Source organism: Narcine bancroftii, chromosome 12, assembly GCF_036971445.1.
Source record: "Narcine bancroftii isolate sNarBan1 chromosome 12, sNarBan1.hap1, whole genome shotgun sequence".
In the NCBI taxonomy this organism is placed as follows: Eukaryota; Metazoa; Chordata; class Chondrichthyes; order Torpediniformes; family Narcinidae; genus Narcine; species Narcine bancroftii.
The window spans coordinates 98,353,604-98,366,238 of record NC_091480.1 but is presented as its reverse complement, the minus strand read 5'-3'; the positions used below and the strand labels follow the sequence as shown (position 1 = coordinate 98,366,238).

The 12,635-nt window shown below is 37.1% G+C and overlaps 1 protein-coding gene across 13 annotated transcripts in view; it reads right to left on the bottom strand.

Moving 5' to 3' along the window:
• Positions 1 to 12,635, bottom strand: part of LOC138746747 (protein TANC2-like) — a 502,350-nt gene that overhangs the window by 459,030 nt on the left and 30,685 nt on the right. For 3 of the 13 annotated variants that reach the window (XM_069905106.1, XM_069905105.1, XM_069905109.1), the window contains one exon: positions 5,785 to 5,886. The exons of 9 other annotated variants lie outside the window; for them this stretch is intronic. The gene's annotated coding sequence lies outside the window, so the exon portion shown is untranslated. The remainder of the gene's footprint in view (positions 1 to 5,784; positions 5,887 to 12,635) is intronic. One more of the 13 variants, XM_069905107.1, reaches the window with a different exon arrangement.

The window sequence follows — 12,635 nt, the reverse complement described above, 5'->3', positions numbered from 1 at the left end:
CTAATGCACAGGACAGGAAAAGTTGTGAACTCAGCCAGTGCCATCACTCCATTGAGAGCATCTTTAAGAGGCGGTGTCTTAAGAAAGCAGCCTTTATCCTCAAGGACCTTCAGCACCCAAGCTATACCCACTGCTACCATCGTTAAGGAGGTACAGGAGCCTGAAGACAAACACCCAACAACACAAGGACAGCACCTCCACCATCAGATTGCTGAATAGGCAATGAGCCAAGGCACAACCTCACTTTCTATCACTTTTTATTGTAGTTTTATTGTTTTACATCAGCATCACAGTGTAAATATTGCAATGAATTTTGCGACATGTTCATGTCAATAAATTCTGATTCTGTATAGATTATCTAACGAAAGATCATATTATGTTGTTATATTCTTGTTGAATGCTGTTTTACCTTAAGTGCAGTAGAAGCTTACGTTAATATCAATGATTCAGCTTCTACATACTCCTCTGGACAGTTATTTGGACCTAAATAACTGGTCATCACATCTTCAACAGTATAATGAAACCATACTACATAATTCATAAGTTATCTCATGGCTTGTTCACAATAGGTTGGATGATGTACTTTACAAAAACCAAGTACAAATAGATAGAGAACTGACAAGAAATATCCAAATTGATCTCAAGAATGAAGCAACGATCCATTTTCCAAAACCATTTCACCACAAGCTTGGAGCATGATAGCACACAGTTGGACAGGGAGTTCAGGATTTTACAATTTACAGGATGAACTGCCTCCAAATTAGCATATTGTATGGCTTGAAAGTAATTTATTATGAGCCAGGTGCCCTCGCTTTTACCCCACAGCACTAAAAGGTATAAATTTTCTGTGAAAGTCATCAAACTTTGATGTAAAACATTCAGTGAGAATGGTGGTATTGGTGAAGGCTGTTTTTTTAAATATATAAAGATGGAGAAGAGGAATACTATACATATTTTATTCTGAAAGATGATGCAGGTGCACCCATCCAAGGCAGTAGAGAGTATTACTTCATACTCCTGACCTGTGGCTAATAGCATTATATATACAAAATGATAATTTTCAGAGAGTCAAAGGCAAGTGTCTGAAGTGGCAGCTCCAGGATTGGCTATTGAGGATTCGTTGATGGCAATACAAGTAGCAACGTATCTGTAATTCAACTCTATCAAGGAGGTCGTCATTGCCAAGAACTTTTGCAGTGCAAACATTATTTACTGCTTGTCAGCTCTTCCATAATTGTTGTTCAGGCCTCATTACCAAAGGACATGGTAATCATCTTACAATTTGCTAAGGGTTGGAGATAGTGAAATCAGCAAATACCTCCGCTTCTAAAGTGTCGAGACACAATTAGAGGAATTCTTCAGCTGCCCTGAAGAATTCCTCAGCTCATTGATGCTGTAGAATGGCCTCAAACAACCATCTTCCTTTGTAACTTACAAAACTCTAACCAATAGACTTTTTCCAAACCCTGAGCATTATACAATGCACAGAATAGCGCAGTACAGGTCCTTCATCCCACAATGTGCCAGCCTGTATAAGCCACAATCATTCTAACCCTTCCCTCCCTCACAGTCCATTACAAGCATGAACATTATTAACGCAATAAGCTGCAGTGGTTCCAAACTTGGGGTGTATTGGAAAGGTTATAGAGCTTTAAAAAGACTATTGAATTGGGAAGTTCACAAAAGTTAATCCTGGCTGCATGGTTGCCAGCAATCATCAGGGCCATTTCAACTTTTTTAGGTGCAGCACATGACATCACCTGGCATTTATGAACAGAAGGCATAGAGGAGTAGAGAAAAGTGGAGCTTTCCTAAAACCATAGATCATTACAGCACAGAAACAAGCCCTTCTAGTCAGTGCCAAACTATTTTTCTTCATGGCCCCACTGATCTGCAACCAGTCTGTAGCCTTCCATACCCCTCCCATCCATATATATCTTCAAATTCTTCTTAAATGTTAAAAATGAGCCCGCATTCACAACTTAGCTGGCAGCTCGTTCCATACTCCCATCACTCTATGTGAAGAAGTTCCCCCTCAGGTTCCCCCTAAAGTAACTTTTCCCCTAAACCCATGTCCTCAGGTTTGTATCTCACTTATCCTTAATAGAAAAAGCCTACCTACATTTACTGTCTATACCCCTAATAATTTTAAATACCTCTATCAAATAGCCCCTTATTCTTCTATACTCCAGGGAGTAAAGTCCTAAACTGTTTACTATTTCATTCAATAGTGTAGGGAAACAGATTTATAGTAGATAGGAACACAATGTACTCTTGAACAGGGAGCAAAGATAGGAAGGAGACACAAAGGAAAGATCCAAAAATTTACAGGAAAATGGTACTCAAGAAAGGGGATGCATAAATTGGACAAAGTTGTTGAAAAACAAAATAAAAATTTGAATGTCATGAGGTATAGGACTGAAAACTGGCAGATATTCAATGAAAGAATCTGGAAAAATAATTCAGCAACTTGGCAGTATTTGAATCTTTTATAAGCATTGATAATTTTTAAAGCCAAACAGAAAACAGCTATTCCTTTTAGGTGTTTTGTCAATCCTTTTGAACTAGCCAGCTTCCTTTTATGAAGCAGATACTCTGCCAATCTGAAAATATTTACTAATAACTACAAAGTTAGCACTTTTCGTTTACTGAAAAAGATCCAGCTACAGTACATTTCCCCATATCCAAACAGTTGGCCATTGCCAATCACCAACACCTCCCCACTGCCGTCGCCAGTCCTGCCCAGGACCCCAAAGTCCCGCTCCGGCCCAGATGTATCAAACCAGTTAGCTGGGAAAAGCAACTGGAGATTTAATAATGTATTGCTTCGATAATTTTAAAAAAGTTCAATTTAATTTGTTAAGCTGCAAATATTTAAAAACTAATAAATTGTAACTTTTAACAAAATTAAATTATTGCCTTTATTCACATAACTGAAATTTTCAGAATCTGATTATGTATGGTTGAAGGAAAACATTATGGGGGACACTCAGAAGGGTTTGAAGTCATTAATCTGTCTCACCATAAAATAGTTATTGATACTGGAACTGCCATTGAAACTGATGTGACATGGAATAAAAATTTATTACGAACTTATGATGTACCAATATTGAAACATTTATTGAATTTATGGACAAGTAAACTTTAAAAATTGGGACTTAAAAATATATATTCTGGAAGATTGCCATTATATAATAATCAACTTGTTCCTTTTATGGTCTCCAATGCCACTCTGAAACAATGGGAACAGAAGGGAATAAAAAATTTATCTGATTGTTTTTCTGAGGGTTGTTTTTGTTCCTTTGACGAATTACAAAGGAAATATGGTATTAGTGCAAATTCTATATTTGTATATTATCAATTAAGATCTTTTGTAAAACAGTTATGTGGTCAACATATGATTTTATTACCTGAATCTAGTTTTGTACTTTCAATACCAAAAAAGGGATATATATCTGATTTATATTGTATTTTACAAGAAATTGATAGTAAAAAAGACTGGGATAAAGATAAGTTGAAATGGGAAAAAGATTTAGGACATAAAATAGCTGAAGAAGCTTGGATGGAAATTTGTCAGAATAGTATTCGGAAATTAATTAATGCTAGACTAGCGATGATTAATTATAATTTTATTCATCAGCTATATTTAATGCCGGAGAAATTTAAAAAATTTGGTCTTAGTAAGTTGGATTCTTGTTTTCGATGTGATCAGACGGCCAATACTTTTTTGCATACTGTTAGCCTTTGCGATCGATTGCAACAGTTTTGGAAAGGTATTCAATCTATTTTTAACAATTTATATAATATCCATCTTATATTAGATCCCGATATATTTTTATTAGGGAACATGCAATCATTAATTGATTTAGGTTTAGAGGATTATCAGATTTCATTTATCTATTTAGCTTTAGTCGTGGCTAAGAAATGTATAGCACTTACTTGGAAAGATAGAAATATATTAACTTTAGATAAGTGGTATTTGGAAATGAAATTTTGTTTGACTATGGAAAAAATATCTTTTTCAATTCAGGATAAGATGTCTTTTTATAAGTTAAAGTGGACTCCGTTTGCTAATTATATGCATTTAAGTTTGATTTAAATATATGTTTAAGCGTGATATTTTAGTATTGACAATTTTTTTTTGTTGTTAGAATTTTTTTTTAGGTCAAGTTTTATCTCTTTTTTTGTAAATGGGTATTTTTTTCCATATATATTGTTAATTTTATTAACTCTTCACTCTTTATTTTGGGGGGAGGGTTGGACTAATTTTAAGTTAGACTATTAATATTGTGTTACAATTAACGGGGGGGTTATTTTGTATAGTTTTCTGATGTAATATTGTAATCAAACCATTTTAATTTTTTTTTATTTTTCTTTAAATGTAATTCTCTATTGTATTCATGTTATAAAATTTTAAATAAAGTCTTCAAAAAAAAAAGAAACTGATGTGACATCACATTTGTAACTTTTCAAGTCTCTAAATTCATGAGAAATATAGCTGATATGTCCTGCATCCCAGGTATATCCTTGAGATGCTTTTGTTGAACAGCAATCAGCTGTTTGTTGGTACCAATAGTGAAACTGTTCATTGACTAGGAAAATTAAACAATTATTTTAATATAATGGTGGCAAACTGCAGACCTCAGATGCAGAGGGATTGGGGTGACAGTGTATAAACCGGATAGAGTGCAGGTGAAGCAAATAATGAGGAAAGCTACAGAATTATATTGTTTATAGTTGGGAAACAGAATACAAAATTACATGTGACCCTGACATTTCCTGCTCACCTGCCACCGTTCCACTCCCATTCTGGTCTGGTCCCCTGCACTGTTCCAGAATAGCTCAGCTTACATCTAGGTATAATGGAACTTACAGGACAACATCAAAATCTTTAAAAATCCCACTTTCTTTCTATTTGTATCAGAACTAACCATTTCCATCATTTTAGTTCGGTCTCTGAAACATTCTTTCTCAAAGGCTGGGCAGAAGCAGAGAAGCTTCATCGAGTTGCACAGCAGGAAAACAGGCTACTCAACCCAATTCATCGAAGCTAATATCATTTGCCTGCATTTGGCTCATATCCTTCAATACATTTCCTATCCATATATCTATCCAATTTAAAAAAATTTTTTTTTTTTTTTTTTTAAACAAACAAACCGGTAACAAACTGCACCTGCAAGGTGTTTCATCATGAGTGCACGACCGAGTTAAACAAACCAGTAAAAATCTGCACCTGCAAGGTTTTTCACGAGTGCACGACCGAGTCACAAAACCGGTAACAAACTGCACCTGCAAGGTGTTTCATCATGAGTGCACGACCGAGTTAAACAAACCAGTAAAAATCTGCACCTGCAAGGTTTTTCACGAGTGCACGACCGAGTCACAAAACCGGTAACAAACTGCACCTGCAAGGTGTTTCACCACCAGTGCACGACCGAGTCAAACAAACTGGTAACAAACTGCACCTCCAAGGTGTTTCACAACGAGTGCAAGACCAAGCCATACAAACCGGGATCAATGCCTGAAGAGGGCGCGCAAAATCAGTGAACCGGTGCGGACTCGAAAGGCCAACATGGCCTGTTTCTGCTCCGTAAATGGTTATATGGTTATAAACAGCCATCTACAAATAAGTGAAAGATTGAAGTGATACCCTTTTCTCTCCATTTATGAAAAAAATTATCAAGGCAAGATGGAGGAAAAAAATTAATAATTGGAGCAGACAAAGAAAATTTTTTTCAGTTCAAAACAGCGCCTGAATGGAAATCAAATTCGTAACAAATTTACCTTTACCAAAAAATGGAAGGGAAGCACCAAGTAGTGTAGTCAGAGCAAATTTGTTACAACCTGACAGCTCCATAGATGTCCATTCTGGGCAGTCCAATTTATCTATGTAATGAATCCAGAAAATAGTATATTTAATATTAATAGCCCAAAAGTAATGTAACAACAATAATTTTATGACTTTTGAGTATTTATCACATAAATTTAATTCTTTTAAGATATAGGACAACAAGTTAGAGATTTTCTGAGCAACTAAGTTACTACTTTTCCATTCTCCCATGATAGAATTGTATTGATTTTTTTTCCCGGATAAATCCTTGTCAAAAGGGTTTAATAGGATTCATTTATGGATTTCTAAAATGCGTTGAGTTTCTATGAATAAAACTAAGAGTGCTTGGGAGAGCAACTTACAAATTATTCTCTCCAAGGATATATGGACCAAGTGCTTAAAGTTGGTCCATTCCTCTTCTATTTGTGCACAGCATTCACTTATTCAATTCAAGATAGTACATAGAGCAACATTGTCTGACTGGCTTAATGCAACCTAGATTGTATACCTAAAATGGATGAGGGGGGGGGGGGGGTGGGGGGGTGGCTTGGGAGGAGGGAGGGGGGGGGGGGAGAAAAAGTCACTGTATATGTGTGAAAAAGAAAAAGTGTATATCATGGCTAATGTGATTTATGGTGTGAAAGAAAAAAAAAGATAGTACATAGAGCACATTTCTCCAAAGATAAATTAGCTAATGTGATAGATGTCATAATGGGGCTGCTTCCTTTATTTCATGTGTTTTGGTCCTGTTCTGCATTAGATCACTATTGGAAGGAAATTTTAATGTATTTTCCTGTATTTTCTCTGTAACTATTCAATCCCATCCCATGACAGCTTTGCAACACTCTCTTACTCGGATCTCTGTGTCTCAGGAGCAAACTCTCGACAGATATTTTCTACAAGACCACCAATTCCTACAGCTGCCACCACTGCAGCTCTTCACACTTTGTCCCCTTCAAGGATTCCATTCCTTTCTCGCAAATCCTCCATCTCCTTTTTATTAGGGAACATAATAAAAAAATCGTGGTTTCCCTTCTACTGCATCAACATAGCCCTCACCTCCATACCCTCCATTACCTGCACATCTGCCCTAGCCCCCAATGCTCCCCACATGCAACATGGTCAGGATTCTTTGTCCTCACAAACCTCTGCATCCATTCCCACCTGCAACTACATATATCCATCTACCAGCAGACATACCTTCCCATTTCCACTTTCTGCAGGGACCGGACCCTCTTCGACTCCCTCATTCAGTCTTCCTATTGCCACCAGTTGTCCCTTTGGTATCTACTTCTGTAACCATAGGAAATGCTACACTTGCACTCACGCCTCCTCTCTAACCACCATTCGGAACCCCAGACAGTCCAAGTGAAGCCACACTTGTGAATCTGCAGGGTCATCGACTGCATCAGGTACTTTCATTGTAGCCTCCTCTACGTCAGACAGACTAGACGACGACTGGTAGATTGCTTCATTAAGCACTTCACTGTCTATTGCAATAGTGGGGATCTCCTAATGGCAATCCATTTCAATTCCCTGTCCCGTTACAATGAAGGCATCTGTCCATGGTCTCATGTACTCCCAGACTGAGACCATCTGCCAATTGGAGGATCAAGACCTCATATTCCGTCTGGGTACCCTTCAACCAGATGGCATTAATATCGACTTTTCCGTTTAGCCCCCACCCTGTCTCTCCCTGTGTCTGCATTCAGAGCTACCTCTCCCCTCTCACCTTTCCTCCCCTGCCCTCCAATCCATGTCCAATGACCACCTTTTGTCTGATGGGCTGTGCTCCTCACCCTGCCCTTTCTTCCCTCCTCCCCCAGCCTTTTTAATTAGACAGATACCTGCTTTTTGGTCATAGCTTGGAGGGGTCAGGAACAAAACATTGGTTATACATCTTTATCTCCTATTGCTCCTATGTGACTTGCTGAGTTCCTCCTGCATTTTTGTGTTTTTACTCAAGAGCTTCCTACAACATGGAAAATATGTATGCAACTAGCTACAGTTAAGGAGTCCCTTATCAACCGAGAGAGCAGAAATGATCATGCTGAATAACAAAGTGGCAGGAAAACTAAGCAAATACATTCAAAATACAAATTCCTGAGAAATTAGTTATCCCATATGGCCAGAATGAAAACATGCAAGGGCATTTTCATTAATAACTGCAATCAGGCTCCTGGCTTCACTGGATTTTAGACATCTCCACTTGGATTAATTCTCCCATTAGGCTTTTCATGTAAATCAATATTTTTTCCCCTCTCCGGTCCCTTTCAGGCGTGCCTTCACCATGTTTGGACCTCCTATAGTATTTCACTCAGATAAATATTTTGGGTGACTTGCTAGCAGATAATTAACCACATAGAGAAAGATGGTAGACACATTGAACCTTTTCTTATCTAAGATTCACATTCACAGCAGCTAATGCAAGTTGCTACTCCTGTGCTCACAATTGTTAGCTAACAGGTGTATGATAAGTCAAAAAGCATATTTACAACCAACACCTCTTGGGACCAGCATTTTTATCCATGGAACTCAATGACATATTTGCCATGACAAAGGTTCTCAATGTACTATATTCCAACTTGCATTGGAAATCCAAAAATCTGCATTCTTTCGTTACTTTATAAAGCAAAGACTGAGTTATGTGTTTATATATCAACTCACAGCATACTAATTGTTTCTGTTGGAAGACTAGAATATGTCACTTTTTAAAAATTAGGCTTTGAAGTACAAAATGCTGCTTTTGTGATCAAGATTTGTGTTGTCCTAAAAATTATTGTATTGGGGTCATCCAACATTTTAAAATGTTCGTTCTTGAACAGAAGTCAGAAATTTATGCAAAGACTGCATTGTCCAGAAACATTTAATGTATTACACCATGAAGTTAACTACCAAGTTAATCACATATTGAATTCAAGTAATGCTAGCATTAACAGAATGACCTCAGATATGCGACGCCACATTATAAACAAGCAGCTTTTAAAGTCAGTATATTCCAATTCATTATGATGAGCAATTTATTAAAGAGAGTGCAAGTGAGAACAGAAAATAGATACTCTAAGCCAGTGTGAAAAAGCAAACTCATCTGACGCAAATGCAGATGGGAACTGAAACTACCAAGTATGCCGCAAATGGTGCAACTACAAAGCAATCGATCCAGTTTATTTTGCTGTTATGTTTCAATGGTACTTTATTACTTTGTCTGCTTTGCCCATTTGGGAAGAGACAACCTTGATACTAAAATGAATATTAATCTAAATGCTGGGTTTTTTTTATTAATTAACAATGTAATTTACTTAAAATTAAATGTTGATGCTGCCTGAAATAATGAGACTTTTCTGTGAAACAGCAAATTACAATTAGATCATTTGGGAACATCTGCACTGACTTGTTTCTAAACATCAGTAATTTACAATTCTAAAATCACTAGACTTCAATCAAATTGATGTTAGTCTAACTAATGCTGCCAAGTCGAACACACAGATTAAACCATCTTTGTAAATGGAAATTGTCTACTGTACAAGACCATCAAGTTTACAAACGTTGAATATTTTTCAATTATCCTTGAAAGTTTGATTTTTATTTCCAACAGTAGTTGCTGCAGAACTGACCAACTCCACTTGAACAGAAGAATTCAGCCAGGTGTTTAACATGTTGTCACATCAAAACAATAGAACATTTCATATTTGAGATTTTTAGGTGACTTTCCCTGCAATCATTCTGGAATAAAATATCTTCAAACAAGCTGTTAACATCTAAGAGCTACACAATGTTAACCTCATTCAATGATTTAATCAATGCCATATTAACACAAGTTGCTACATCAGTAATGTTATTAAAAGGCATTCATATTATATGGTTGGCTGTTTCGTGGTGCAATGCAGACAATACAGGAATTCTTTCCCTCCACAATTCGTTTACCTGCTTTTATAGGAAGAGATTTGATTTTTTTTTAAATGTATTGAGCTTCAAGTCTAAAATTTACTGTACATCATCTTAGTTAATTTGTAATTTTGCAGTAATGAAACTAAGCATACTCACTCACTCTAGTTCAGGTGCATGCAAACATATAAAATATGTTTGCTCTGCCATTCAACAAAATCATGGCTGATCTATTCCCTCAACAAGACTTTTTTTGCACTGATCTCCATTACTATCTATTGCATTATTATCCAAAAATATATCAACCTCAGTCTTAAAACATACTCAGCATCTGAGATCCTTCAGACTTACAACTCAACAAGACCCCAAGAGAGTTTGAAAAATTCATGAATGAACAAAGAGAAGGCAGAAGGACTGAACAGGTCAGACAGCATCCAAATGGTCAGCCGATGTTGCAGGTCAGGATCCTTTATCAAGATTCAACACAAAGTCCTGACTCAAAACATTGACTGACTATTTCTACCCTTGGTTGCTGCTGCCCTGTCGAGTCCCTCCTGCATCTTTGTTCACAAGATTTGTGCTTTTCCCCTTAAAATTAGTTCTGCTTGGATGATACAATTTCTTCTCATCCCTGCCCTGTGTGGCTGGACCTTTATTTTGAGACTATAGCCCCTGGGTTCATTCAAGAATTATTCCTACATACATCCCAAGAATCAAAAATGTAAATTTTTAACATGATCATTTCTGATATTCAGTCTGATATACTTCTCCATGTGGGATTAACCAACCCACCAAATCATCAGATTCAATCTGGCAAATCTTCATTCTACTCTCTCTTGTACACCTACCCTACCAGAGAGACTAGACCTGCAATCAAGATTTCCAGACAGTGTCATCAAAACCCTATGCTTCTCATAACAATTTTTCCTGTCAAATAGGAGTCTATTCCAGATCTCAGTTGCTAGCTCTGAGCCAGTGGCGCCAAATTTTTACCACTGTGCCATCCTAATTTCAAAACACTCACTCAAATTTTCTTGCAATAAAGGCCAATATATTAGCCTTCAACATTGCTTGGTCCAACTGTATGTTAACTTTCAGCATTTAGTTTAAAAGTATCAGATGAATGTTTGAATGCAAAAGGGACACACAACCCTTTTAAAAATCACTAAAATTATGTCTGATCACAAAACTTCAGTACTACTGCTTTCTCTCCATACTCCATGTTCTAGTAACCATAATGGCCACATCCAACTACATATTGAATACATTTAATGAACTGGCTGCATGTTCACAACTCTAGAGTGAAGAAGTTTCTCATTTTAGCCCTGTTCCGACTTCCCCAACATCAGGAGCATTTTTCCTGCTTCTTACCTAGTCTAATACTGTCATAATTTTATATATTTCAATGAGATCCCCACTTATTCTTCTAAATTGAGTCCTTAAACGAGGAAAATATAGATATTTATCTCAGATAAATTTACCTGGATTGAATATGAAGAACAAACAGAACTGAGTTCCCATTTTACACAAATAGAGGTGAAGGAGGCAATGATTCATTACAAAGTAATAAATCTCTGGGAGAAGATGGTTTTCCACTTGAATTTTATAAAAAAAATTTACCTATTAAGCATCAGCAATTCAGTCTCATAGAATCATTTTCAACAGCAATAATTACTGATACCAAAAAAAACTAAAACCCTAAGAGACCTATTTCACTATTAAATGTAGATTATAAGATTCTTGCCAAAATATTGGTGAATAGAACCATGAAATTATTACTCAAATTAATAAATATGGATCAAATAGGTTTTGGAGAAAAAAATAGAAACAATTGGCGGACAATATGGCTAAACTAATTAGTATTATACACTTAGCACAAAAAAGATTCAAGAGTTGCAGTTGCTTTAAATGCAGAAAATTACGTTTGATAGATTGGAGTGGGACTTTTTGTTCAAGGACTTGGATAAATTTGGATTTGGTAAAACTTTTAAATTGGATTAAGGCATTATATAATTATCCTAAAGCTAAAATAGTAACTAATGGACAAATATCCATCCTTTTTTCAATTGATGATATCAGGTAGACAAGGATGCCCCTTAACTCCAACTTTGTTTATATTAGCAGAACCAATTAGGAGTGATTTGGAAATTAAGAGATTTAAGGTTGATCAAGAAGAAAATTAGTTTATTTCCAGATGTTCTAATATATTGGACAGAACCTGAGACTTCCTTGTGAAATTTATATTTTCTTCTTTTCTTTGGCTTGGCTTCGCGGACAAAGATTTATGGAGGGGGCATATCTGAAGCGCCTGCAAGCTCACACCAACACACAAGAGAAACTTGTCCATGAACTACTCTTTGCAGACGATGCCGCTTTAGTTGCCCATTCAGAGCCAGCTCTTCAGCGCTTGACGTCCTGTTTTGCGGAAACTGCCAAAATGTTTGGCCTGGAAGTCAGCCTGAAGAAAACTGAGATCCTCCATCAGCCAGCTCCCCACCATGACTACCAGCCCCCTCACATCTCCATCTGGCACACAAAACTCAAAACGGTCAACCAGTTTACCTATCTCGGCTGCACCATTTCATCAGATGCAAGGATCGACAACGAGATAGACAACAGACTCGCCAAGGCAAATAGCGCCTTTGGAAGACTACACAAAAGAGTCTGGAAAAACAACCAACTGAAAAACCTCACAAAGATAAGCGTATACAGAGCCGTTGTCATACCCACACTCCTGTTCGGCTCCGAATCATGGGTCCTCTACCGGCATCACCTACGGCTCCTAGAACGCTTCCACCAGCGTTGTCTCCGCTCCATCCTCAACATTCATTGGAGCGCTTTCATCCCTAACGTCGAAGTACTCGAGATGGCAGAGGTCGACAGCATCGAGTCCACGCTGCTGAAGATCCAGCTGCGCTGG